The following is a 26,443-nucleotide window of genomic DNA, read 5'->3' as shown; positions in this document are numbered from 1 at the left end:
AGAAGAAGCTATGCTTTTTGCTTTGGAATTTAGTAGGAATGCCAACAACACGATTTTAATTACTCTGTTTGCATGTATTTCAGGACTAAATGGAGAGCAAGAAAATCAGAAAAAAGGAGAATTTAGACATTTGCAGTTGCTTTCCAGAACAACTATAAGAATACAGTGATTTGTGCTTAAAATAACTCTTCTCCTTAGTAAATTCTGTAACTAAAAATGAATGACATTAGCAGACAATAAAATGCTTTAAACATTATTCATGACTTTTTTTTAATCAAAAATGGTGTTGTCAAAGATGCTTGTTGACTTAACTTGAAGATAGCACTTTAAGAATTAACATCCCTTTAACTGACACACTTTAAAGACGTGAAAATCATGTAGTCTAAGTTTACAACCTTAAAGTGAGTGTTTCACAGTGCAATAGTGTCCATCGGTCTATTCTTAGAAAGTGCAAATTATGGCCCTTCACATCATGAATAGAAATTGTAATATAAGTTATAAATAGGAGATAACATGAAGTTATGTGATAATATACAGTCATTGGCCTTCATATGAACTTGAAACAAATGGAGGGAAGTTTATAGAAAGAATTCTTTACATTGGTAAAAAGATAAACTGTTAGGAAGATATTTATGTTACAAAACAAGTTAAGACTTGTAGCATTTTTTTTCACATTTACAACAATGAAGGGGGTAAGCTAAACATTCACTAAAGTTCTTGTTCTTTTTTTCTAAATTATCTTAATAACCAAAATCTGATTTGATACCTGACCTTGCTCAAAAAGTTTCTGTGATTCCCAACTGGTTTTTGGATAAAATAGAATTCTTTTATTAGCATTTAAAACCCTTAATAACTTGGCTCCAGAACATCTTTCTGGTTTGACTCTCCTTCATGCAATCTACACTTCAGCCAAATTGGTATACTTATGCACAAGATATTCCATCTCTCACCTCTGTGCCAATGCAATGTATGTCTCCCATACTGTCCTTGCTCACTTCTACCTCTTGTACTCTTCCTTTCCTTCTAGGCATAGATTCTCAAGAACTTTCCTCAAGAGGGTTTTCCTAATTCCTAATTCCTCATTCCTCCAGTTAATCCTTCCCCCCACCCCAATCCCAAATCCCTATGCATTTTATTTTACACACACACACACACACACACACACACACACACACACACACACACACACACACACACACACACCCATATAAGTATATGTATATACGTACAAAATGTTCAGAGATAAGTATGTATATGCATATACATACACACATTATGTTCAGAGATATACAGCATGCTGTATTTATTTATCTCTGAACATTTTGTATCTTCCCTCATGGGGTGATATTTGGCGTTAGTTATAGGGACACTGTTACTTTTGTTTCTACATCCCCAAAGACTTACTAGATTGCAAATTTCCTTAAGACAGGCTGACATTTTTTCATTAGTATTTAACATGGGGCCCTGAAAATAATTAACACAACAATTCAGCTGTATCGAACTGAACTGTTTATTAAATTACTTATTCTGACTATTCTCAACAGAACTATCTGAAAGAACACCTGGAGGGAGGGGGTGTATGAGAGGGTAATACCCTTCTAACAAAGTAAATCATGTGGATTTTTGACAGCTATTTTCTTAATCCTAACAAAACTAGCTTTCTTCCCTTCCCTTTGCCCGTCCTGTTCCTTTTCCCCTTCCCTTCCCTCCTCCATCTTTCCTTTTCTTTCTTAAGACTATGGTTCTAGATGGTTGAAGCTACTAGAATTTCAACCTCAGGATGTCAGAGCACTATTAGAGGCTATCTTAAAACTCAGATCATATGATGTATTTAAGAAGTACTGTTCAGAAATGCATACACATGGTAAACTTGTTACTGCAGAAGTCTTAGATTTGAAGAACTGAAAAACAAAGCTCTTCACAGAACTGCCCATTCTCTATGAGCTTTGCAATTACTGCTTCTAATTAAGAATAAATAAAGCAAGGAAAAAAAGCCAGATGTATTCTTAAAATATACAATAAATCAAGTCACTTCAATTAAAACCATGCCTTCTGAAAGTATTTCTTTTCTTGTTGACAAAATCAAAGTGTGCCAAACTCATAAATGTTTTACATTTAAAATGTCTGCCACTTTTTCTCCCTTTGTGGGCATCTGTTTCCTAGGCTTTCCTTTAGTGCAATCTTTGGGTAACAAAATATAATCTTCAAGTAAATTTCAAGTGGAATCCAGTTTCTTCAGTGCTATATGCAAACTGGCTTTGATTTCATGAAATTTACCTATTCTTCTTTGAAGAAGAAATTTTAAAGCAAAGAACTACAGTAGAAATGTAGCAAGAGAAGAAAAGATGTATAAGACAGGTACTGGCAGCAGAAAGGGCGAGATAGGTAGAAGAGAAAGAAAAGAAGTCGCTGAGAACAGCACAGGAGAAAAAAAAGAAGGAAATGGAATAATGTAGTATGAATAGCACTAGGTACAGTCAGGAGACTGATTTGAATTTCAGCTTGACTACTTATGTCCAGTGTGACCTTAAACAAAATAGTTTTCCTCTCTGGGCCTTGATGTTTTCATTTATATGAAACTGTAAGGAGCATAAATTACAGGATCTCTGGTGTCCTCTCCATCCCTATGGTCCAAAGAGAAAGGGTCTATACCCCATAACCACTGCCTTTTGGAATGCCTTGATGGTGTAACCATTTTTATAGCCCTCAGGCATGTCAGCCCCTGAATGGGAAAATTCCAAGGTGTTTAGTTAGGAGAGTGGGTCTCCTTTGGATAAAAGATACTTCATTAATCTCCTAATCACTTGTAACACATGAACTATCTACATGCAATCTTTACTTTCAATTGGTAATAATCAAAGGAGCATAGATCAATAGCTAGAAGGGACCTAAGAGACTATTTGGTCAAAGTATTTAAATCAATGACTCTAAAACTCTAGGAGAGATACAATCAGAAGGCTATGATCAATCAACCAAGAAACATTTATAAGAGTCTACTATGTGCCAGTCACTGTGCTAAGTGCTAGGAATATAAAAGAGTTAAAAGGTAACACCTGTCCTCATGGAGCTTATAATCTAAGCAAAAAGCAGAAAAAGATGACTTCTGGCTGAGGAAGATCCCAAAAGTCTTCTTAAAGAAGGTGAAACCTGACCTGGCCTTTGAAGGATGGAGAAGATTTCAAAAGGCAGGAATCAGGATGGAGGGACATTCCAAGAATTCAGGTCAGAGTAAGGAGGCTGCAAATGCATGAAGTCTGGAAAGCACTCACTGAAATAGTAAGATATCCTGGTCAGCGTATTAGACTGATTTTATCTTTCCCCAAAGATCTCATGCAAGCAACCCAGACCTGTCTCCTTGCTAATCCCTTGAAAAATAGATATAGGCAGAGTTCAGACTCTGAACCATCCTTTAACAGTGGTCTTTCATCGTTGCTGTTTGTTATAGGATGCCTCAGAAGCTCTTGAATAAGTTGAAAAAAGCCATTCTCGCTTTATTTAGATTTTTCTTCTGAAAGTACATAGCCAGTTTGGAGGCAAAGGGTTTCATTTTGGTGAGATCAAGAGACAGTCTGCCCCAAGGAAGGGAAGGGGGTCCATCACTTCATTTGGGGAATGGTTTCTTCTTGTCAGTCCTGGAAAACCTGTTTCGCCCTACTTACATGTTGATTGCCACCTGGGAATCATCTGGACAATGTTTGTTCTTCACCATAACCCCACCCTTTCACTTCCATAGCTCCAAACATCCAAGAAACTGAACACTCTCTATGAACACCTATAGTAAATGCAGATAGCTTTCTACTTATGAATGAATGGGTTGTGTTCCAAAAATTCCTATGTTAATTGTTTTGAAACTCAGGATGTATATTCACATAAGAACCGTGTTATAAACAACAACTTTAAAAGCTGCCATTTAAATAGAACTTCCTATGATTTAAGAATAACATCTCAATCTAAATCTCTCAGAATGAGTTTTCTCATGTGTCAAAAATAGCCCTTATCTTGCAGACTTGTCGTAAGGATCAAAAGAGATAATATGTGTAAAGCACTTTGTAATTTTCATTATTATTAATCTTCACATCAACTGCATGGGGAGGAGACAGCATAAATTTTTCATCTGCATTTCTTAAGGTGAGGAAAACTGAGATAAGGAGGTGGATCAAGGTCACAGAGGCAGTAAATGACAGAGTAAGGATAAAAAAGGGAAAAGACTAGTGATAAAAGCTATTTTACCCCAAAGAAGCTGAAGTTTAAGAAGGTTCTAAATGTCTTATAGAACCTAATTGTATGTAACCACATTTCAATGGAAAAAGCATTTGCAGTGTGCCTAGGACTAACTCTTTTAAGGAATAACTAGGAATAATTCTTTTAAGTGTAAACTGGAACTCTCTTTTCCCCATTCTTCCCATCAGTTAGAAAGTGAACTTGGGTGCCTTTGAGGCTTGAGGTATTGGCTTCCAACTCTAGCTCATTGAGGTTACTGATATGAAGCAGGGGAAGAGAGGGAGAGAGAGAAGGTTGGGAATGCTTAGGTGTGGAAGACAATTAGGCTGAGAATATTCTTTTGAATGAGAGTTGTGGGTATCTGAAGCCAAGGGAATTTTAGGAATTTGAGATAGAGAAAGAAGGATCATCACCTCCAGACTATAACAGGTTCTTAAAGTCTTCCTTCTATAGTTCCTCCCATTCTCTATTTTTCATTTGCATGGAAAATTTTTTTGGCGTCTCCAGGCATACAAGCACGGTATCTCATTTCCTATGTATTATTACTATTATTAGTAATAATGTCTTTTTTTGATTCGTGTGTAAATTGGATTTAAGTGTGGCAGAGTTGCACAAAGTCATTAGCCTCACTCTCTCTTCCAGAGTCATCACAGTTCACTGGCAGGACAGAGTCAAGATGGCTGGCGATGGCTCAGGCTGCAGGGGATGACCTCGGGGTCTTCAGTGTCTAACCAAGCTCTAAGCATTTCACATAGCCTGCTTCAGCTACCTTCATGGTCATTGGAACAAACTGCTCTCATCTTCCCGTTCCACCAGAGGTCTTCATATGTTTGGGGTAGACACCCCCCTAATTCACCAATGGGTTTGAGATCCCTTGATTACCCTCAACCTGGTTTGACCCAGATACAGTTTACTGGGGTGGGGCCGCTGCATATGCTGCAGCTTCTTGGAGTCACAGGTGAGAGTTGGGAGGAACAGGTGAACACCAAAGGTGGAAAGAGCCCCCCAAAGGGCTTGGCAGCCATCACACCAAGGTACTGGTCCTCCCTGAACATACCCTACACCCCAATAAAAGTATCAGCAACCAATATTTATATACCACTTTAGGTTTGCAAAGTACTTTACAAATGTTATCTCACAGCAATCCCGGGAGATAGGTACTATTGTTAACCACATTTTACAAATGAAGAAACTCAAGACCAGGGATATTAAGTGACTTGCCCACTCTGAGAAAGTGTCTGAGGCAAGACTTGAAATCTGGACACACTCTTGATCAGTTTTTCATTCATCTTGTAACCTTACTATAATTCCTAAACTTTTGTTTACAAGACAAGTTGCATTCTAACGAATATTCCATTTTTTTATCTGGAATTTTGTTGAATTGAATATTAAATTATTTGGATCATATGGCAGGGTTTAGGGGTGTGTATTTTTCTTCAAAGTACTTATTGCAATGTGATTTGATCAGATTGTTTTCTTGAAGAGACAGTAATAGTTTCTGTAGCTTTTGTAAAATAGCTATTCAAAACAAGGTTTACACATTGAATCCAGAAAAAAAAACCTATCACTAAATGATTCACCAGGTTTCCAACACAAAACTTCCCGATGGATTATCACTGGATCAGATTCTCAATCTACTGTGCTTCATCCTTAACACTTTATAATTCTACATAAATAATCCAGGTAAAAAGAAAAATGAAATACATTTTTGGCTCAAAACCATGCTCAAATTTGTAAACACTTGGCTCTCACCAACCTCACATACATTATGTTTTGCTGAAAGTTGTGTTCAAAAGAACTTGGATCATTGAATCAACCTAAAAATGATACTGCAACAAAACCAACACAAAATATAGGCTGCTTGGATTCCTTTATATATTTTATTTGGCAATCCAAAGAATTTACAAAATAACAATTTTTCCGTTTTCCCAGAACAGCGGAATTAATGTTTCTTTTCCTCCCTGCTGAATTTTCTATGCTTCACATCTGGTTATGGAATGCAAACACTATGGGGTCCGTTACTTGTTTACAGAAATTAAATTGTACAATCCCACCAGACAGACAGTGATGAACTTCCCTTAGGTCCTACGTCCAGCTTCAGAGAAGACTCCCACTCCCTTTCCATGGCTCTTTCTCATTTTCCTAAATACCAAAAGCTTCTAGGTTTTCAGTGGAATTTCTTTGTAGTTGCAACATATGGATAAATATTGAACTAAAGCCACACAATGGAATTTTCCTATTTAGTAGACTACAAAGTTTTACTATCTTGTAGTTCATTGTTTTGATATCTGCCATTTTATGGACACTCACTGTTAAAATTGTGTATAAGTAACTAGTTATAGACTCCCTAGCCTCATCCATCCTGAGGGTATTCATATTTCTGATGACTTCATTTGCTGCAAAGCTGACCTAGATTAGTTACATCATCTTGTGGGCAGCTGGGGGAACTAATTTAACATTTCTTTCTCACTCCAAGCCTCCCTGGTCCTTCCTCTATCTTTCATTCCTCACAACTCAAATATTTTCACATCTCGCAATTTCTGTCTGATGCCTATACTTTGTAACTCCATTCCTCGTCCAGGTACCACAGGAAAATCTTTCTATTGTTCTGATTTATGAACCCTCCTCCCCCATCCCCCCAAATGACATGAAACAGCTGATAAATAGGAGTAGTTCTGATGATACATCTGAAACAAGAAAAGGAAAATCACAGATTTAGAGGCAATGTTTGGAAAGACTGCTATAATTGGTGTCAGGAGAGATCTACAATTTCTGACACTTATTAACCAACACTAATTATGCCTTACCTTTAAAATAGTGAAAAATAATACTTAATAATAATATCTACCTTGACAGGCAACATGTTGCAGTTAATTAGGAGGTGGGTCTTGGAGTCAGGAAGCTCTATTTCTGACTTGCTGACAGAGTGACCCTGGGCAAGTCAATTAACCTCAGCACTCTAGGCAGTTCTTTAACACTACAGGTTAATAAGAGAAGGGAGACAGCATTGGAACGGGGGAATGGGGGAGTTTCCTCACCAAGAACTCTCTCAGCTATTGAAAACACAGGTCTGGAACCACCATAAAAAGGACGTACCTCATGTTTGCTATGGGGATCAACTGAGAAAGCTTATTGAAAGCACTTTGCAAATCTTTAAGTATTACAAACTTTATTTATCAGAATAAATGAAAATAATCTTCACAACTTAACTCAATTCATTTAATTTTTTTCATAAACATCAGTATCCTCACTCAGCTTTCATTATTTTTGTATCAGTACCTTCCCCCCACGATTTCATTCCACAAAGATGTCTGCTTTTGATTGTTTTTAGGGAAAAATACTCTGGAAAAGTGCATTCAGAGTTCCGAATGATTAACTTACAAATGAACTTTTGGAACATAAGCCATTGGGAAGCAAATCAGGAATGTCTTTGGAAACAAAGGAATTTATTATATGTCATTTGTATATAATATATATGAATGTAACATATAATAAATGCCTGTATATTTTTAAATAGATAATAAATATGATTACACATTTATAACCTATATCTATTTTCTTACCATCTTAGTGAGGGAGGGAGGGATAGAATTTGGAACTGAAAACTTTTTAAAAGTGTTGAAAAATTATTTTAACATGCAATTGGAGGAAACTATACACACACATATAGACCAAATAAAAATAAATATTTAGAACATTTTATTATACATTATTTGTGGGACAAAGTAGTTACCCACAGGTTGGTGAAAAACTGAAAAAGATATAGATGTCCCTGTATCTTGGATACCCTATATGGCAATGCTGAAGAAGTTTATGAATATATTTGCAATTGCATTGGTATAGATGCCATATGCCACTTCTCCTTTCCCTCTTTACTCCCTCTCTGTCTTTTCTCTTTCCTCTGTTTTTCTTTCTTGGTTCTTTCTCTGTCTCTCTTTCAAAGAAGAAATTCCCTGTTCAAATGTAGATCAGCATCTGTTCTGCAAGTCATGGTCTAGGTGAATTACTTGGATTAATGAAGGGCTAATCATCTGCCCAGGGACACACAGTAAGTAGGACTCAGACTCAGAGGTCTGCTTTCCATCTACTATTCCACATTGCCTTTCATCCTATGTACATACATACATACATACATGCATGGTGCCCCAAATGCCTTAGTGAAGTTTTAATTGTTGTTCTTGAATTGATTAGTTCTGTCTGACTCTTCATGACCCCATTTGGTGTTTTCTTGGCAAAGATAATGGAGTAACTTGCCATTTCCTTCTCCAGCTCATTTTACAGAGGAGGACACTGAGGCAAACAGGGTTAAGTGATTTGCTATGATCGCACAGCTAATAAGTGTCTGAGGACAGATGTGAACTACAAAGGATCACAATCAGCAAACTCATGAATTAAAATTTGATTAAATTTTTACCAAGGATAGTAATTTTTTAACTTGAACCTTATCTTAAAAATGTTTGAATATTAGTTTTACTTTATAATTAGACCACAAATACTAAATTCAGTCAATTCTTTTCCTTTATTGATCCCCAGCACTTAGCACATTGCAGACACTTAATAAATGCTGGTTGATTGATTGATTGATTGTGGGTGTTGATAAAGGAAAGAGTTAATTGAATTTTAGTCCCTGTTCTACATGGCCCTAATATTCAAATATATTTTCTTTCATCCACAGCTGTGTAGCAAGTATTGGACTTTATTGAAATTGCTTCAATAGAGGCAGAAAATTCATTAAAATAACCAAATGACAAGTTTTGATAATAGAAAAATAAAATGAAACATATATAATAAACATTGTAAGCTTTCTTTCCAATTAAGAGTACATGAATTTGGGCTCTAGAAATGATTTTAAAACACAATAAAGTTTATTCCCAAAGTTTCACAGCCTGTGAAGAAGAACCAGGAATAGATCTTCTAAAGCATGGCTATGAGGTTGGCTCAGACTCAGGAAATCTGTCTTGATGGGAAAAAAAGCTTCTCTGGTTTAAACCAGCAGAAATCTCTGGATGTGAAGACTATTTGCATCATTTCATCCAGTTACAAATCCTAGAAGCAAAGTCAATTCTTGGGAAGCTTTTGCATGTCTTACTCAACTGATATCAAATCCAGGCATGACAAATAAAGTATTTAACTATCCTACTTCAAAGAAATATTTTTATAAGCTAAATTATAATGAAGAACCCAGGGGCATATGGAAAGAAAGCAAATTGGTTTAGTCTGTTTCATGTTACTTTAGTCAGACTGCCACAGAAACTCACATGAGTTTGCATGCATTGCAAACAATAAGACTAAAAATATCCTCAAAGTGTCTTTTGTGGAAACTAACAAAGGTTTCATTTTGAGGAAATTCTGCTCTTCAATGTTCTCGGTGAGTTTCATTCTGCTTGAGGCTGCTTTACATTCACCCTCGCTATTCCGATAAGGGTGGTGTAGTGGACAGAGTGCTGGGCTTGGCGTCAAGAAGACCTGAGTTCAAATGTGACCTCAGACACCTACTAGCTGTGTGACCCTGGGCAAGTCACTTAACTCTGTCTTAGTTTGCTTTTCTGTAAAATGAGCTGGAGAAGGAAATGACAAACTACTCTAGTATCTTTAATAAGAAAACCTCAAAAGAGGTCACAAAGTATTGGACAGTACAGAAAAATGACTGAATAACATTCATAGAAGGCATCATAGTAGGCTCTGTAGAACACAATGACAAAATAGAAACATCTGCTGCCGTAGGAAAATTTGTATTCCACCTGAAGTATCTGACACATGTAAAGGTAAGTATAAAGTAATATAAAAAGGGAAAGAACATTAACAGCCTGAGGGAATAGGGAATCCAGGGAAACTTGTAGTTCAGGAGTGTCTCATCTGTTTTATGTATACTGGGTTAGTCCTTTAAAGGGGTGGGAGGCAGTCTGACTTCCTTGTTTCCTTAGGCATAAAAAAAACTGAGTATGAGATAAGCAATTCTCCCTACACCCTCACAGTGCCTTAAGGCACTAAGTGGCCATGACTTGATGAAGGAAGAGGAAGAGGGGAGATGGCATTTAATCTGAACCACTAACTTGCTGACCTTAGAAATCTTTTATTGTTAGTAAAGTCATTTTTATTGCATTTTATGACCCACATAAAATGTCCTTTTCCATTCTCACCCCCAGGTTGGATCTCCAGACTGGACTGAGTTAGGCTTGGGCCAACATAGCTGCCTGTAAAGTGTGGCCCCTGAGCTGAATGGTGACTAACTGTATGGAGAAGAGAGGTGAATGCATTGCAAGAATGGGACACAGGAAGTGTGCAGGTTAAAATGGCAAAAGGTGGCCAGCCAGTTGATTCAATTTGACAGGCATGCAGAGAGGGTAAATAAGAAACAGATTTGGGAAAGTAGCATGGAATCTTTTGTTTCAGAAAATTTTAAATACTAGACTGAAGAATTTATATTACTTATTTATGCATATTTATTTTTTCATTGCATTTATATTTGTTTGTATTTTTATTTATTTATTGTACTTGACAGTAGAAATAATATACTATTTGGAGTCAAAAGATCTGGGTTTAAATCCTATCTTGATTCCTTACTATCTGTGTAGTCTTAAGTAATTCACAACCTCGCTGAGCCTGAATGTCCTTATCTAATAGTAATGCTAACATTAAGTTGGCCTAGATGGCTTCTAAGGTCCCTTCAATAAAAGGACCTACAGATCTAAGACTTTTGAGCAAGGAAGGGGCGTCACGGACTAGACCTGTGGCTTGGAAAGGATATTTTGACAGTTGTTGTCAAGCTATTGGGAAGAGGGAAGAGACTAGAAACAGAAAAGTCTATTAGGAGACTATTGCAATAATTTAGCCAAGAGGTGATAAGACCTTGCACTAGGGTAGTATTTAGTAGGAAAAAGTCCCTTACAAGTCTAAATCCTAGGATTTTATCTATTTCCCACCAGGCTGAACACTTCCAGATTTCTCCATCATGCCCCAGTAACCTCATCATCCTAGATCACTATAGCCCTGGAATTAATATGGTAGAAAAACCCTTCGCCCCTGAGACCCTTTCCTCAAATTGGATAGTTTCTCCCAGAATCTCCATCTAAGGACAGTGCCAGGCCTAGAGTCAGAAAGACTCATCTTCCTAAGTACAAATCTGGTCTTAGACACTTACTAGTTGTGTGACCCTGGGCTAGTCACTTAACTCCAATTGCCTCAGTTTTCTCAACTGTAAAATGAACTGGAGAAGGAAATGGCAAACCACTCTTGTATCCTTGCCAAGAAAACCCCAAATGAGATCATGAAGAGTCAGATAAGACATAACAACAACAAACCTAGGTCATTTTATTTCTTTTTATTTCTCACCAGGCTACGTTCCTCTAGAATTCTCCCTCAGGTACCTTCCCCTCTACTCTAGCTTCATTTTATGTTTTGTCTTCTCCATTAGAATGTAAGCTCCTTGAGGCAGACATTTTTTCTCTTCCCTTGTATTTTTATCCTCAGTGACAGCACAGTGCCTAGCACATAGTGTTTAATAACATCTGTTGACTATTTATATACAAACTACTAATGTTTTATTCTTGAACATATTCATTAAAGTAGGTCTCAAAAGGCCTTTGCAACATTTTCTTTGTTTTTCATATGTGCTACAGTGCACGCATGCCTGAAGTAAAATTATATTGCTTTAAAAATATTCTGAGATTCCAAGTATTCTCCAATTTAGATTGACCTTCTTCATCCATAGTTTGAAATTAACACAAACATTTTTGGATGTTAATTGTGTCTATGTTGAGTTTGAATATAATCTTTTGGAACCCAAGGCTAAAGACACAAAAGGTCCTCATAAATACTTGTCGGTTGAGCTACTTTAAAACTATGTGTACAAGTCCAAGGGCAAGAAGACCTTGTAAAATATATTGTTTGATTACTCATAATATTTTAAGACACAAATGTAACAGTTGAGTGAATAGAATTGGGATGGGCCAAGTGAGATTCTGAGAATCTCTAGCTATAAAGAGCACAGACATACAAATGTGGCAGAAACACAAGAACCTTTTTACTCTGGTGTCTTTCCTTTCTAATTCCCTTCCAGTCTTGTTGGACCTTACATTTCCACCCCAGCTATAGAACACAGCCTCTGTTCACCTCAACCCTATTCTGACACCAGAATGGCCAGAACTTCACGTGTCTGGCCCCACTGCTGTCACCTCCTATGACTTTCTTCTGGACCCTCCTAGTTCTCTCCAATTATTCTCCCCCCTCACCTCCTTCCCAGTCACCCTGCTTTGCAACCTTAGAGTCACTTTTGCCTTTTCCCCTCCTCCCTTTCCTCAGCTCCTGTGGATTCAACTATCATCTCTACCCAGATGACTTCCAAATTGATATAATCACCCCTAACTGCCATCTTGAACTCTAGTCCCATAATACCAGCTGTCTGATGAATATCTCCCATAGGTCAGCAGGCATCTTAAACTCATGTCCAAAATGGAACTCATTATATTCTCCCCCCAACCACCTAAACTCCAAATTTTCCCATTTTTATTGATGGTTCCGCCACCCTGCCAGTCACCCTGCTTTGCAACCTTAGAGCCACTTTTGCCTTTTCCCTCTGCCTCTACCATTATATCCCAATTACTGAGCCTTGTTAATCCTACTACTCAAATAAGATCAAGTATACAGCTAATGTAATGAAAGAACATAACTCTTCAACTTTGAAAGTGCAAAATAATTGCAAGTCATAATTGTTCTTGAAATAATAATAATTAGTACTTCAACATATGATATCTGTCTTCTCTCCATTCAATATAGACTCAGTCACAGTTCAGGTCTTTTATCATTTCTTGCCTGGCTAATTGCCAATAGCCTCTTAAATGGTCCATTGTCTCCCTTATCTCTGTCTTCCATACAACTGACAAATTGATATTCCTAAAACACAGACCTGACCATATAGTTCTCCTATTAAAAAAAAATAATTCTCTGTTATTTCTACAAAAATATATAAGCTATGAAGCCTGGCATTTAAAACCCACCACCACCAGCTTCCTACCTACTTTTCCAATTGTATTTGATAATAGATAATCCCCTGTTCTTGTCAAACTGGCCCAGTAGCTGTTTCCTGAATATGACATTTCATCTCCTACTTCCATAGTCTTACAGAAATGTTCCCTCATATATGGGTGCATGCCCTCTTCACTTCTGCTTTCTGGAATAGAATCACTAACTTCCTTCAAAGTACATTGCAGCTGCCCTCTTCTTCATAAGACTTTCCTGATTAATGCTTTCATCCATGTCTTCAGTTACTATCTCTTTCTCCTGATGTAACTTAAAAAAAAAAAACAACCCCTAAAACCTTGGCATATTTTTGTAGTTACTTACTTGGCTCCAAATTTCATCTGCTCCTCATCCCCCAACTAAAATGTAACCTTCTCTGTCTCTTCAGTGACTAGTATATTGCCTTGTATATAAAAAGCGTTAATGTTTGGATCAAACATACATATGCACACATATATATGTATGTGTGTCATGTGTGTGTATATATACACACACATATATGTTTATATATATTTGAATATATTTTGAAATTACTTGGATTTAAACAAGCAATAGTCATCAAATAATTCCCCATTTTAGAAGTAATAACTGTCTTTACGTTGTTTTTTATCTTCTTTTGTCTTTAAAATAAATCATATATCTCAGGAATATAGAAGTAAAATCAGGGTAGCAAGCCAAATAACCTAAATTTAAATGATAAAATGCCTAAATCATTCCCAGAAATGATTCCTATGGAGGAGCCATATCTCACAAATTGAAATCATTTTAGCATTCTGTGAGGATGAAAGAAGAGCACTGACTGCTAACTCTGTCCTTCCTGGGCACCAAGGGATAGGGTATCATTCTATTAAATAAAGCATAGACCAATCACTGGATAGATAAACACAGGTTGTGTCTAAGCATTCCATTTGCACTCCTAAGTATTTCATTTCCCACATGTGGAATTGCTCTAACAGAAAGACAGAGTAGATAGCACCAAGTTTATTAATGAGTCTTTCATTCTTCTTGGTCTTTCCTTAGACTTGAACATCCCCCTTTATGGTATTCACAGCAGTTAAATAGCAATTTCCAAAGCCATTCAGAGGTAGGCACCATGTTTTTGAAACAATGAAAACTATCAACATTCTTCTAAATGGTGTCAATAAATTATTGAGAAACTCTTGGTGAGTGTTTGGTACATATGTAATGAAAGTTGGATTATTACATGTAAACTGTGTAGCTTCCAAAGAAATAAAATAATTAAAAATTGCACTGTAAGGAAATGAGGCAAGAGACCCTCACTTTGCACACCAGGCATGCATTAACTAAATCCTATTTTAAATGGGCTAATGGAATTTATTATTTTAAACAATACTTTGGGGAACATTATGTAAAACAAATAATTGCTTCCTAATATTAGTATATATACATATATATATGTGTGTGTGTATAATTTATATCTCATCTATATTTACAAGTGCAGTATTATAGAGGAAGTATTACTTACTGACTAGAGAGAGCTGATCCTAGAGTCAGGAAGACCTAACTTCAAGTCATCCTTCTGATACCGACTAGTTATGAGACCTTGGGCAAGTCATCTAGCCTCACAACTCTCAGATGTGTACTTGTATCACCAAAAAGAGTTTCTTTATCCCAGAGTTCTATATAGCAAATAAGTCATAGGTCCAGTCCCTATCCCTGTGTATGGGTATGTGTATGCATAAAGATTTACTTAAAGCACTCAGTCTGTGATGACTGATTTTGGTAGAATTAGCCCTTCTCAGAAATGCAAGGACCTAAAAAAATTCCAAAGAACTCATGATGGAAAATGTCATCCACATCCAGAGAAAGAACTACACAGTCAGAATACAGAGTGAAGCAGACTATTTTCTTTTTTGTTTTGTTTTGTTTTTCTTTTCTTTCTCATGGTTTCTCCCAATTGTTATAATTCTTCTATGCAAGAAGACTAATGTGAAAATGTGTTTAATAGGAATGCATGTGTAGAGTCTATATCAGGTCGCATGCCGTCTTGGGGAGGGAGGAGGAAGGAAGGGGAGAAAATTTAAAACTTACGGAAGTGAATGTTGAAAACTAAAAATAAATAGATTAATAAAAAATTTACTTAAAGCAGCACATACCTGTAAACTCACTGCCCTGTACAGTAAGTAATAAGAACTAATCTATTCAACATCATCTCTGGCTTCTAGATCAAGATGACAAAGAATGGGGTTCTATATAAAACTAACAACACTGTATCCTATAATTGCTACTCAGGGACTTTTCTACTCTAATTTGGAGTATACTTCTAGATTCTGATTAAAGTACCTGTAAATGCTTCTAGCCTGAAATGTGAATCATCTGTATCAGAGGAGTGTATCTGGATTCTTTCCTGAAGGTAATTTTGGATACTTCTTTCCTCCATTATTTACCTTCAAAGAAAGCTGAATTTCAAAACAAAACAAAAATGAAACCTCTAAACAATAATTATTCCTCAGATGCATTGTAAATGTATATTGAACCAGTTACCCCCTGCGGTGAGCCTCCATGGCGAGGAAGGGAGGAATCTTCATAAATATGTACAAGGATAACCACAGAGAAAACTGGAAGAATACTCTAGTAAGAAAATCAGACAATGTTGCCATGGAAACGATAAAATTCCAGGTGGGTGGCACAGCCAGAATCAATTGTAGACAGTTGGAGGGTGTGAACCAGCAAATGGGAAGCCCACTACCCTTCCTTCTTTCCAAAAGTCTACTGAAAAGGAATAAACATAAATTCATTCCTATTTACAAACCACAAGTTAATGTTTTTCTTCCATCATCTGGTTTAGTTCAGAAAAAACTGTAGTGGAAAATTATGATATCAAGTGCTTAAAAGTCCAACCTTTCATCTTCCCCATCTAGCCTCTGAGATAGTGTGCTTTAGACACATTTAATACACATACTCAAATTCTGATCTGTCATTCTGAACTTCATTGAGCATGACTATCAGGGATGCTACTGATCCATTCTATGGTTAATATTAAATTAGACATAACTGGTTTAGAGCTTATTTCAGTAAAGCACTTAATATTCAGATTTTTTTAAATGAAAAACATTCAGTAAAATATCTAGAGAATTTATTTTCAGGATGAGGTTGATTTAGCTATATAAAAAATGTTGAACCCCCCAAAAATTTGATGGTCCCAGAGGACAACCTAAATTGACCTATTAGCAATGGTCTTCACTAAATGGTTTTAAAATTTGCATAGTTATACACAGTGATTGACATGAATAGTTTAAACATTTATAAAATTCCATCCACTTCTTTATCAGGAAAAAAATCAAACTCAGTTTTATTTGTATATATAAGTATATATATACACACACACACACATATATGTACTCATACACACATGTATATATATAGTATATATATACATAACATAGATAGGTAGATGATAGATATTTAGTTTAGTCTTCAAATTTTTTTTATTTAAGCATTTAGCTGCTGAAACAATTTTGGAAGGCTGGGGCTATTCAAAGAAATAACAAAAAATAAGAAAAACTTTATTTCACAGGTTTTGTTAAATGTACTATAGTAAATTTGGCTTGACTGTTACAACATGTCCTAGTTTTAAACCTGCAGTGATGTATATATTATTAGACACGTGGTATGAAAATGATTAATTTCTATTAAAATGCAGAATAAATCCACTATTATGTCAACTTTTATATTTATTACAGACACTGACTAGTATTTTAATAGCAGAAGTAAATTTTCATCACAAGAAATGAGAAAACTATCCAGTGTTCACTAACAGTAATGAGCTATGAAATTATTTCCCCATTATTGCTTTCAAAATATACCCCTAGATTTAAGTGGAATCTCTCTCCTCAGTAACTGGTTTTTGGTCTTCATCTACCATTGTCTTGATTGTCACTCTTCTTATCTTATCCCAGTCAATTAAATTCCAACATTTCTCAATTCTGACTATGGGCAATTTTTTCTCCTATTTCCATACACACAGGATTAATGAGAACAATCTTGCCTGAGTCAACCTTCACTGCACCGATTCTTCCTCCAGTAACAAGAAGCCTATGTTCATCACAAACACTTCATTCTTGAACAATTTTGCACCTTTGCTGCTTTTTTTTTGTCTCTTTCAGTGTGCACACCTAAAAGTCATCTAGGCAAGAAATGGGAATTTTTCAGTTCTGTTAAGATTTCAGGTAGCACTCCAGCTCCACCAAGAACCTCTTCCACCATTCTGTTAACTCAGCACAGAGCTGGATCAATTTTTATTCCAACCCCAAGAAGACCTCCAGGCACAACATACTGAAGATCATTATGCTCTGCCAATAGTGGTATGATTTTGGAAAAGATTGGTTTACACAAGTTTCTCTTCACTATGTTTAGACAATGCCAGACCTGACTTGCAACTCTTAAGCCATCTTCAGTACTCCTCTGAGAATACTGCCATCAGTCATAACATCCTGAAGGTCATCAACTTCACAACCATGCTTGTTGATGTCAAAAGACTGAATAGTAATAAGTTTGGGTTCTGAAGTAAAATCTCCTGGGAATACTAGAATTTTCTTTACTACCTATTCCCCCAAAACTTCAATACTGTACTTCAGTTGATGAGAAATCAGAATAAGATGAGCTCTCTCTGCAACTGTACCTTTCACAAATGCAAGGATCTGTTTATACTGTTCCTCAGCCTGACTTTCTTTCACTAAATCAATTCTGTTCTGTAGAATCAAAATGTGTTTCAATTTCATGATATGCAAGGCAGGTAGGTACTCACAAATGTGAGGCAGAACATGACTCATTACCAGCTATTAGCAATAGGGATAAATCTATGATTGCTGCACTGCTCAGCATGGTAGTCATCAAAATAGCATGGCCAGGACAATCCACAAAAGATACATATCTCACTAATTTGAAGTTTCCTTTAGTTGCTGGAATGTTTAAATGAATTTCAAGTGTGATATTTCTACAAGATCTGGAGCATTCTGGCTGAAAACAACTTGGGTCATCAAGCTTATAAATCTTAGCATTAGCGTACTACAACTTAATGGTTGTAATAGTTCTTTCCAGATCACTTTTGAATCAGACAGTGTAAACTCCAGAAATAGCTTTTACTACTGTTGACTTTCCATGTGCTACATGGCCAATTGTACCTGCCTTGATTGTGGCTTGTCTGCTGATAATTTCATGTGAAAGCACAGTCAACTTGCTAACATCCAACATGGGCAGGTCCTGGCAAGATCTCAATATTTTTTCAAAAAAATTTTCTCCCAACAATTCAATTTAAAAAGTTTACTGGAATTGGTAATCTTAGCAGTAATTTTTTTTTTATTAGAAAGACATGTAAGCTGTGTAGTAATGAAATAGTAACTGTTAATCAATTAAATTTACTTAAACATTACTAAGCACAAGACACTGACTTGATCATAAGTCTGAATTTTGTTTTTTCTGGCTTTCAAGTCTCAGATAAAATCCTACCTTCTGAAGGAGGTCTTTCCTACTTCCTTCTCCTCACTTCAGTGAGGAGAGTCCCCATCTTCAGTTCTTTGTATCTTTTCCTTTCAGATTACTTATTTTTTAACCTACTTTATGTATTTCTCTTATATAACTATGTGAATTTCTTGAGGACATGGGTATCACTAGCATTCAGCACAATGTCTGGCATATAGTAGAAACTTAATGAATATTTATTTAGCACGTCAATGGATCTGTGAACTTACTGAGGGGGTAGGGAGGTGTAATTCATTTTAGTCGTTTCAGATCACAACAACCCATTTATACCTTTCCACTCCATGTGACTCTTATCCATCCTCCCCCATAACTCTACCACATGGCATCAACCCAACATAAATGGCTTGGGAGGGAAGGTTGATCTTCTGACTTATTGGTACCAATGGATAATAAGGGATCTCTTGTTACCCACTACTATATCTCCATTATGGCCATATTTTTCTTGAGTGATGCAAATTTTGGTGCATAATTCTTCACTGGTAATATACTATAGCCTATTTACATTGACCATATGTTTCTCCAACACTCTCTATGGATTACCTGAAATTTTAATTCTTTGGAAACTATGGTATTCCATGATTCACAGCCACAGAATCATCAGAAGAATATCTGTATTAAAAAGATAGTCTTTTGTCTCAAAAAAGAAGAGAAAAATTATTCAAAACTCTGTACAATTTCCAAAGCATTAAAGTCTATTCTTGCCCTCTTACTCAATTCTCATTTATTGCTTTACCCTTCTGCAGTCTGTGTCCAAAAATAGGTATTGATAGATCAGCTTTATGGGATGTCCATTCAACCTTACATTACATTCTGGATGAAGAGAATCTTTATACATCCTTTTTATTTTCTTGTGCAAATAATTAGGCCATTTTTTTTAGTAGTATGAGTTTCATTTAGGACTTTCTGCAGTCATCCAGGACTTGATTCAATTAGTTCAATGTCATTCCCAAGCACTAAGACAAGCTACTAGAAATATGAACAAAAATACTTCTAGTAGCACTAACAATGGAGACTTAAGGGCAGCTAGGTGGTGCCATAGATAGAGCACTGAGCTTGGAATAAGAAAGACTCATCTTCATAAATTCAAATCTGGTCTCAGATACTTACCAGCTATGTGATCCTGGGAAAGTCACTGTTTGCCTCAGTTTTATCATCTGTAAAATGGGTTGGAGAAGAAAATGGCAACAAACTATTGTCTTTAACAAGAAAACTCCAAATGGGGTTATGAAGAATCAGACACAACTGAAACCATTCAACAACAATGAGACTTATGGAGGTGTCCATCAACTTGGAAATGACTAAACAAATTATGGTACATGAATGTAATAGAATGGTACTGGGCCAAAAGAAATTAAAAAAGGGATAGATTCAGAGAAACCTGGGGTGGAGAGGTTGACATATGCACTGATGTAGAATAAAGTGAACTTTATTCTAGGAGAACTAGAGAGAACTAGGAGAACAACTTATATTGTGACTACAGCATTGTAAAGGAAAACCTCTTTGAAAGCCTCAAGAAATCTGATTAGTCAGTTTTCATTCATTCATAAAGTGCTCTGTTACGTGCCAGGAAATATACTAAGTAATGGAGATACAATGAAAGCAAAAACATGGTCTTTGCTCTCAACGAGCTAAAATTCTAAGAGGAGGGAGGAAGACTTCATACAAGTACCTGTGTATGGAAACACGATATATATTGTGTAAATGGAATGGAATGGCAGAGAGAAAAGACTGACCTCGGGGCTCTAGAAAGAGCTCCTGCAGAAGATGGGATTTGAGCTGAGTCTTAAAGGACACCAGGGAAATTAGGAATCAGAGGTGAAAATGCGAGCATTACAGAAATGGGGGACAGAGCCAGGACAAACACAAAGTTGGGAGAAAATTGTCACATCTGAGAAATAGTAAGCAGACTTTGTAACTAACTTGAATAGGGTATGGAAGGGAGTAAAGTGTAAGGAGACTGGAATGGCTAGATTGTGAAGAAATTTAAATGCCAAATAATATTTGATTCTGTTCTTCCCCTTCCAATTTGATATTTTTTTATTAAAGGGGCCACCCCATGACTCACTTCATAAAGAGATCTATTCGTTGAATGAGTGTTGCCTCATTAAAAGTGCAAACCTGAAAAGACCTTAGCCTAAAAGGACAGGGTCTCCCACTGCATCCTGGGCCATCTCCAGTTGTCCTGATTAATATCTGGCCACTGAACTCAGACAGTTCTTGAGGGGAAAGTGAGGCTACTGACTTTGCACAGCCCTCCCTCACTCAAATCAAAATCAATTCCAAGTCATGTCATCATCTCCCTGATGTCATGATCCTCTTTGAAAATGAAAACCACAACCACAACTGGGACAAGTTCCCTATTCAAAAGAAATCCCTCTCCCAGTTGTACTCCATACCAGAAAAAATTCCCCAATACTGTCTAACACATTTTGGGAAACATGCAATTCTCTTCTTTATCTGATATTAATAATCAAAAGGTAAAAGATATATCTACAGCTGCATTTTAAAAGTAATCATATAATTTTAACAGATGCATGGGAGAGATCATGTTGGAGAAGTCTTTCAGAATTAATTTTTCTCTACTATATTAAAGAATTTTTTATGGTCAATAAAAAATAAACAGTACAATTTCAAATACTCTGTACTATTTAGTCAACTGTGAAACTATAAAGCTATGGCTTACTATTATCATTTGGGAAAGGCTACCTGATCCCTTTTCATATTCATCAAAGATGATCTTGATACATGAATAACTTAAGAAAGACTATATAGTAAAGGAAAAGTGGGCATAAGTTGAAAGTTATCAATATTTTTGTTTACTTTTTTGCTAATAACTTTTGGAGTATTTTCTGAGGTTTTGATATTATACTTCTTCCAGATTGGAAATTAATCCCAGAATACCTTCTTTTTATAATTACTACTAGAATAAAAATAATATCTACACAAGAAAGTAACTTCAAATGTTAGCTTCTTTATGTATACAAGCTAGATGTCAAATTTACATTTAAAACTTTAATTAAATGTTGATCAAATTTGGGATACCAAATAATAGCTATAATAATCATTTTCATTTATGTAGCAATTTAAGGTTTGCAAAATACTTTACATATATTTTCTACTTTTCCCCTTACAATGATCTTGTGAAGTAGGTGCTATCATTACCATTTTAAGATGTGGAAACTAAAGTTGGGAGAAGTTAAATGACTTGCCCAGTTGTGAGTTGCCATATAACAGGAAAATGCCTATGCATATAGCTGATCCAGGTGATCTAGTTACTGGATAATCTACAATATTGGATAGATATATAAGTGGAAATTTTAGGCACCATGACTCTTAATTATTTGTACAAAAAGCTAACACAGTGCCAGACCTAGCACTGTGCCCTGCACATGGAGGGAACTTCCTTGTTTAACTGAATTGAAATACTTGTTCCATATCACCAGGTACTCAAACCCAGTTATGCTACAGTGAGGAATGCATCTTCATTTTTATTGAAAACATCCTTCTGGGGGAAGTATAGTGAATGTAAAGGATGCCAGTCTGCATGAGAAGAAACGCAAAAAGAGGAATGAGATGAACAAAGTTCCAACTTCACAAATTTTAAAACTTATGAAAATAATCAAAAGGAAAAGTGGACATCTTAGAGGTCAATGATTTACTCCAGAATTCAATAAAATATAGTGATCCTAGCAACTGCCACAACCTACTTCACCTTCCCCTGCTTCTGGGACGCTGGACCTTCTCATGAAGCAAACTACAAAAGCAGATGTCCGTCATTGGAAGGAAGCAAACTCCCTTTCTTTTGAGTGTTGAACAAGAATCAAGTGTCAAAAAACAAACAAAAAATTGATGAATTCCTTCTATGTCGTCACTTTACCCACTTTTAAATTTGTTTTTGCTTGTCTGCTCAGTACTATTCTCTGATTATATGATAAACTCTCCCATCTCCTAATGTCTTTATCCTACTGTGTTTTGCACAACTATTTGAATTAAATGAGTTATAATCAACTTCCTCCCACGTCAGAGAGATCTACATATCTAGGAATGGCTAACCTTCATCCCTAATAATCAAGCCAGTTGGTAGACAGCTCCAAATGGTACAATTCCAAATAAGCGCATTATATAGAAAGGACAAACAACCTAATATATTTATCGAATTAAATTTTCCAATAAATCCGAAACACAACGATACAACTACAGGCACTATACTTGAAAAGAAAAAAGGTCCATTTAATTATCCCTGTATTTGCTTTCTACATTTTGAAAGCATTCTAGGATAAATTTATCACTAACATCTATGAGTATTGGCACTGGTTCCTCAAAAGGGAGTTTCATTCCTGTGAAAACTCCTAGCCAAGTATTTTTTAAAAGCTGTATTCTCTATCATAATGAGGGGTTAGAAAAATTGAAAAACTAGAAAAAACATAGAAAAACTGACTGACTTGATTGCATCTTTCCTACTCTGCTTATTTTTTTTAAACACTTTCTTGATAGAAGTGGAAGTAAAAAATGTTTCATGTCACTAATAATAAAAAATTCAAGTTAAAATAATTCTGAAATTTCCCCTCATACCCATCAAATCATCAGTGACGATAAATATGAAAATATTCAACATTTGATGAACAATGAGAAAATGGGAACAGTAATATTCTGCTAGTGGAGATATAAATTGGTCCAACCATTCTGAGAAAGAATTTGGAATTATGAAAGGTCACTAAACATTCTATTACTGGTCATATACCACAATAAAGTGAAAGGCAGAAAGTTCTTACATATAATAAAATACTCATAGCAGGACCTTCTATGGTTACAAAAACTAAAATAAAAGTGGAAACAAAGTGGATGCCTGTAGATTAGAGCATAACTGAAAAAACTCCTGCACATGAATTTAATGTGATATATTTGTACTATCAGAAATAGTGAGTATGACACGTTCAGTGAAAAATGGGAAGATCTGTATGAACTAATATGGAGAAAGCAGCAGAAGTTAGAGAACAATATATGCAAATATTGGAGCAAAGGAAACTAAAGTAAACAAAATTCACATTTGGGGAGTTTAGTGGCTCAGTAGCTAGAGTGACAGGCCTGGAGTAAATAATACTCATCTTCTGAATGCAAATCTGACCACAGACACTTACTATCCATGTGACTCTGGGCAAGTCACTTAATCCTGCTTGCCTCAGTTTCCTTATCTGTAAAATGAGTTGGAAAAGAAAATGGCAAAACCACTTCAGTATCTCCCCCAAGAAAACCCCAAGTGGGATCATGACGAGTCAGACACAACTAAAATGACTGAACAAAAACAAGGGATTCATATTAATTGCTGTGAACAATCTTGGTTGCAGAAAATAGATAATAAAAAAAAATCCTTTAGTTGATTATGGCTGTGGAATGTTGCATATTCCATCATTGTTCCTCATTTTTCCCCTTCATCAGTTTTTTTCTTTTGTTTTGTTATAAGGGAGTTGCCAATGTGGTGGAAAGGGAGAGAGTATATTGGTAAGTTATTAGAATGTTAAACATTTTTAAAAATGAGAAAAAAATTCATTAAGCTTACAGTTCACTCCAAATGATGGTGAAGAGACATATGGTCAATCAAGTCAATGAGATGCTTTATTAAGCATTTACACTGTGCCAAGAATTGTGTAGGCTGCAGTATTTTAACAACCAAGGTTTACCTAGAAATAGTAACATAAAAGATGTCATCAAATAAATATGGCTTTAAAAGGAAATAGATCAGTCATAAAAATGAAAGATAAATTGCAGATGATACTCCAGTTGACACCCTGGACATGTCAAGAAGTCTAGAGAAAAGTCTTTGGGTGTTCCCATTAACATCAAGAAGTGTTAATGAGAAGACAAGGACGAAAATATCCTTGACAGGATAAGAACAGTATAAGCAGGTTAAGACAGGATAGGAACACATGCATGGATTAGGCTGCACATCAGATATCAAAGTGTATCAAAATAAGGTAGGAACAAATGCAAAGCCAAATTTGACAAGAGTCTTTGATTGTAGAACATATCTGCCTACTTTGCCTTAGATAATATAAAAGGGCATTTTTATCCAAGGTAGGCCTATACCCCGGGCAGCTAAGTGGCACAGTGAACACAGTGCTAGGCCTGGAGTCAGGAAGTCTCATCTTCCTGAATTCAAATCTGGCCTGAGATACTTCTTAGCTGTGTGACCCTGGGCAAGTTACTTAACCTTGTTCACCTCAGTTTTCTCATCTGTAAAATGAGCTGGAGGAGAAAATGTTTACCAAGTATGTTTACCAAGAAAAACCCAAATGGGGTCAAGAAGAGTTGGACACCACTGAAAATAACTGAACAACAGGCATATACCCTATCTGACAAACCCACTCCAATCCAGTCTCAGACACCTCCTAACTGTGGGACCCTGGGCAAGTCACTTAACCCTCTGCCTCAGTTTCTTATTTGCAAAGTGAGATGAAGAAGGAAATGGCAAACCAGTCCACTATCTTGGCTAAGAAAACCCCAAATAGGGTCATAAAGAGTCATACATGACTGAAATGACTGAACAACAAATAAAGACTTGTTGGTACACCTTTTGGGGGAATAGTGAAACTATTGATCTTATGATTATCTCATGGAGAGAATTCCTCAAGTAGAAACTCCTTCACCAATACAGATCAGCAATTCATCTGCAGCAATATACTATCTAAAGAGGTTTTCTTACTCCAGGATAAACTCATTAGTCACTATATCACATTTCTTTACAATTCTCTTTTCAAGAATAATATGTGAAGGCTGATGAAGGGTTTACTAGGGGAGGCTGAGGCTGGTGGACCTCTTGAGTCAAGAGGACTGAGTTGGATATACATGCTAAAACTAGCACTATTAATGTGAGCCTCTGGGGCAGGACTATGAAGTTGCCTATGGAACTTCACTCTCTCTTCCACAGCCATTGAAGTCCAGTGGCAAGATAAAAATTGGGATAACTGATAAAAGCCTGGGATGCAGTGGATAACCTTGGCATCTTCGATATCTGAAGAACTCCAAACTGGCCCAGATCAGAAAAACAGAAGGTTAAAGTTTCCATACTGATCAGTATTGGGATTGGGTCCATGAGTGCCTCAAGTATTTCCAGCGTGGGCTAGAGTGACCCAATCTTAGGAAAAAAAAATCAGTTAAAATAGGAAGCTACCAGATGACATACTTCTTTCCCTTTCTTCTCCGGGAATCCTTCCCAGTATCACTGAGGGCAATTTTGTGTCATTTGCCTGGACACAAAAGTTGCCAGTGATAGTTCTGCCACTCAATTTCTGTTTTCCTAAATACTGAAGTGTTATAAACAGCAGATGTCAAAAGAAGACCTTGAGATCTTTAGTCTCTTTAATGACTAACAAGGGAAAATGGAAAGTAAAGCTCTGGAAATTTGACAACTGTTCATACACTGAAAATTCCTATTGAAAATAAATTACATTTGGCAAAAGTATTCAAATAACAAGTTGGTAAAATGTGCTCCATTCTTTCAAGACCCCATGACATCTATTGTGTGGGATTTGATTTTCAGTTTAAGTATTGATGTGAGCCTTATAACCAACCAAGTCTTCTATACTTGTACGATTCATAATGATTCTGTTTATTTGGTAGTAATTTGATAGCTGCACTGTAAATTTCTCTCATTTTTAATGAGAAAACATCTAATAGGGTTCTGCCTAATTAAGCAGAGGTTAGT

The 26,443-nt window shown here is 36.2% G+C and overlaps 1 protein-coding gene and 1 pseudogene across 2 annotated transcripts in view; both read right to left on the bottom strand.

Annotated features, from left to right (window-relative positions):
* Window positions 1-26,443, bottom strand: part of ARHGAP6 (Rho GTPase activating protein 6) — a 660,040-nt gene that overhangs the window by 173,815 nt on the left and 459,782 nt on the right. The gene's annotated exons all lie outside the window — the stretch shown is intronic.
* On the bottom strand, window positions 16,992-18,540 carry LOC140506805 (eukaryotic translation initiation factor 2 subunit 3 pseudogene; annotated as a pseudogene).

The sequence above is a fragment of the Notamacropus eugenii genome, chromosome 5 (assembly GCF_028372415.1).
Source record: "Notamacropus eugenii isolate mMacEug1 chromosome 5, mMacEug1.pri_v2, whole genome shotgun sequence".
NCBI classification, from domain to species: Eukaryota; Metazoa; Chordata; class Mammalia; order Diprotodontia; family Macropodidae; genus Notamacropus; species Notamacropus eugenii.
Note: the sequence above shows the minus strand (reverse complement) of the source record. Positions and strands in the feature narration are given on the sequence as shown.